Source organism: Xenopus tropicalis, chromosome 4 (assembly GCF_000004195.4).
Source record: "Xenopus tropicalis strain Nigerian chromosome 4, UCB_Xtro_10.0, whole genome shotgun sequence".
Lineage (NCBI taxonomy): Eukaryota > Metazoa > Chordata > Amphibia > Anura > Pipidae > Xenopus > Xenopus tropicalis.
The window spans coordinates 46,751,369-46,755,499 of NC_030680.2; the positions used below are offsets into that span (position 1 = coordinate 46,751,369).

Here is a 4,131-nt window from a genome sequence, read left to right on the forward strand (position 1 = left end):
CTGCGGCTTTTAAACACAAAGTTGTCTTCCCATTGGCTGAAGACCTGTAAAGCTCCCCGCCCTTTTACTAACGGCTTTGATATCATGAATCGTTGTGAAAGGGGAAGGCAGTTGCAAAACTACAGACACGTTTTTCTCCACGTTTGGATACAATACACTCAAAGATTTCTATAGTATTCTCTGCATAAATGTGGCTTCTATATATTTGCATGTTTAAAAGTTTGTTTAGTGGGGTTTTAACTTTAATTTTTATATTTTTAAGATGCAGACAGTAAAATTAAAAGACAATTTGTAATTGGTTTGCATGTTTTATTCATTGTGGTTGTTGAATTTTTTCCCCCCATACCAATCAGAAAGCTATGTTGAAGAGATAATAGAATATAAACGGTAGAGGGCCTATATAAGGCTAGTGCCACACAAATCCACCCCTATGCTCTGTCAACCTCCCCCCCCCCCCCCCATTTCTTCAAGAGTTACCTGATTTTGAAGATTCTTCCCTGGTCACTTGTCCCCCAGCAGGATTCTCCCGATTTTGAGGAAGTCAAACAAAGTTCAGTGATGAATTTAGGGCGCAGGAACAAATTTTCAGGCTCCAATTCCCCCTGCTAACATAGCTGACAGCTCTGTAAAGGGATTATGTAGTTAATTGCACTATGTTTGCCCAGGAGCAGTAACCCATAGCAACCAACCAGCAAATAAAATGTACTGGTCACCTGTTTAAAAGCAAACATCTTATTCGTTGCTATGGGTTACTGCTAATGGGTAAACTTAGTGCCTTTCATTACATATGGGGGTAAAGATCTTACCATACCCCCGAACTGTCCCGCTTTCCACGGGACTGTCCCGGTTTTAATAGCGCATCCCGCTGTCCCGGATAGGTCAATGAATGTCCCGCATTTCCGTAATAGATTACGGAAATGCTGGACATTCATTGAAGTATCCGTGACAGCGGGAGGTGCTCCTTCTTCAGCGGTTCCTCTCCTTATGCGGCCTCTTGTGCGGTGGTGACAGGCCCTTTTATAAGGTTGCGCCTCGTGCGTATTAACGTCACACATACGCACGGGGCACAACCTTATAAAAGGGCCTGTCACCGCCGTATAAGAAGCCGCATAAGGAGAGGAGCCGCTGAAGAAGAAGGAGGCACTGTATGGGGGGTACTGTCTATGGGGGGGCACTGTGTATGTGGGGTACTGTCTCAATTGGGGGCACTGTGTATGGGGGTACTGTCTCAATTGGGGGCAATGTGTATGGGGGGTACTGTCTCAATTGGGGGAACTTACTATGGGGGGTTGTGTATGGGGGGTACTTCCTATGGGGGCACTGTGTATGTACTATGGGGGGTTGTGTATGGGGGGTACTTCCTATGGGGGTACTGTGTATGGGGGGTACTGTGTATGGGGGGTACTGTCTATGGGGGCACTTTATTTCAGTGGGAGGTGCTCCTTCTTCAGCGGTTCCTCTCCTTATGCGGCCTCTTGTGCGGTGGTGACTGGCCCTTTTATAAGGTTGCGCCTCGTGCGTATTAACGTCACACATACGCACGGGGCACAACCTTATAAAAGGGCCTGTCGCCGCCGTATAAGAAGCCGCATAAGGAGAGGAGCCGCTGAAGAAGAAGGAGGCACTGTGTATGGGGGGTACTGTCTATGGGGGGGCACTGTGTATGAGGGGTACTGTCTCAATTGGGGGCACTTTGTATGGGGGGTACTGTCTCAATTGGGGGAACTTACTATGGGGGTTGTGTATGGGGGGTACTTCCTATGGGGATACTGTGTATGGGGGCACTTTCTTTGGGGGTACTGTCCATGGGGCAATTGGGGGCACTTTCTATGGGGGGTACTGTCTATGGGGGCACTGTGTATGGGGGGTACTGTCTATTGGGCCATTGGGGGAACTATTTAAGGGGGGGTGCAAAACTGGTACATAGTTATAACTCATGTATAACTGACTGCCTTCTCTCTATATTTGTATTTTATATGTAGGAGTTGCTATATTGTTTTCCTTAGGTAGTACTGTATGAGGGTAAAGCACATTTTGTGTCTAATCCCACCATTTCAACTATATAAAATAAGTATTTTTTTTTAAAAAAAATGGGGCAATTGGGGCATGGCCACAAAAGTGGGCGTGGTCAAAGAAATTTGCCGCGCTGTGCGCGCCAAATCTTTTTGTCCCACTTTTCATTTTTCAAATGTTGGGAGGTTTGATCTTACTGATATGCCTGCACCCGGAGTCATTGCATCAGGCTACACGGGGCTGCTGATTTTGGCATGAAGTATGCAGTTTCTCAGTGAAACCTGATCCATATGCCTGCACCCAGGCCGAAAGAGTACCCCCAGGTGCAGGCACATTAGGAAGCAGTTAGGAGCATAGGGGCAGAGCCTCAGATGTCGACTGTCCAGAGGCCGTGAATCCACCTGGTGTTGAACTAGCAAAAACCTAAGCCTAAGAGACTCAGGGTCCAATTTTTCTCTGGTGCGTCCAGAGATTATCAACACTAGGGACATTATTCCTGGGAAGACTTTGTCTGTAAAGGGGGTGGGTGGCGACCACCCAAAGGTGCCTGTGGCCAAGGTGTACTTGGATTGGGGTGTGAGGAGAGGTCTAAGGGAAGTGGGAGTGTCCAATGAGATTCCTGTCGATGTATTGTTAGGGAATGATTTGGGGAATATGTTCTCTGCTTTTGTGCCCAATGACCAGGTCTCACTAGGTCCAGCCGCGCTGGAGTGTGACCACTCAACTCAATCAGTAACTGCCACTGGTAAGGTACGGAGGGATAGTTGGGAGTGAGGACTGGAAGACAGGAGAGAGTGTCAAACAGTGCCTGAAACAGCAGTGTCCCAAAGTGGGGGTAAGGAGGGAGAGGGGGAGGAGAGGTTTCCCCTAGGAGTCTCCCTGGTGCAGTCAGGTAGTTTACCTGCAGTGAGGGATAACCAGCATGGGATCCCTGATCCTGTACCCAAACTGCCTGAGGTCTTGAGTGGGGGTCAGTAGATAGGCCAGACTCAGGAGTCAGTGCAGGAGTGTGGGGGACAGGTGGTTAGGACTCAGAGTAGGGTCCTAGTAAGTAGTGCCACTCAGACTGGGGTCAAGGATGGTAGCTGGGAGCCAGGTATAGCTGCAGTGCCAGAACAAGTACTGGGAGGGGGGCGGGTAGTCAGAGTCAAGGAGGGATTGCTGACAGTACCGGTTGCCCCTAAGGCAGCTACTAAACAGAGGGTGTGCCCAGAGGGGTAGGGTATGTGGGTAGAACCCAGTAGTTTATGTCGGTCTAGGACTGAGCAGGTCAGTGCCGACCAGGTGGGCATAGACTGGGTGGAAGGCGGCCAAGCAGTGTCCGAGTTCAGGCCCAGGAAATGGGGGACTAGGGACCGGCAGGAGGGCCCCACATGCACTCACGTAACTGCAGGGACAGAAGAGAACCAGGTGGGAGCAGGAGGCCAGGTGCCTACGGTAGGCAGTTACAGTTTGTGGCCTAGCACCCACACTGGCAGCCCATGCAGTAAGGGTAAAAACAAGGATGAAGTGAACATTGCGCCTATATTTTTCTTCTCCAGTGCCATGGATCATGTGGATAAAGATCCTAAGGAAAGAGAGTTTAGGCCTGAGAGGTAAAATAATTGCTACAATTGTCCAATAACAATGAATTTTGATAATCCGGATTTGGTACAAAGGTTAATGCATTACTGGTAGTGGCCTGTGGGCCTTACAACCTTGCACATTCTTGAAGGGGGAGGTGTCATGTCAGCAGTATTGCCCTGGCATTGTAAAGGGTTAAACCCTATCAACATCTGGTTGCAGGCTCCCACAGAGACCCTTAATTAAGAACAGCAGGAGAGAACAGCTATACAGAAAATATGGATTATAGAAAGGGATCCACATCTCCTTTGCTTTAAGGTTCACATCCTCATAAATCATATATTCATTATGAGGAGGTCCCATGCTTCCCAATGATACCAGACAGGGACTGCCTATACCCACCAGTTAGGAGGGATAGTTTCTGGGGGACTGGTACATAAGACACCCCTCACGTCTGGTATCATTTTTATCACCCACATATGGGTTAAAACACACCCCTATTTTCATAATAATATTGGATACTGGCAAGTACCAATATTATATGACAAGAAACTG

The 4,131-nt window shown here is 48.3% G+C and overlaps 1 pseudogene; it reads left to right on the forward strand.

The window, feature by feature from the left end:
- The first annotated feature begins 2,267 nt into the window (after nt 1–2,267).
- Nucleotides 2,268–3,648, forward strand: LOC116410497 (annotated as a pseudogene).
- The last annotated feature ends 483 nt before the right edge of the window (nt 3,649–4,131 follow it).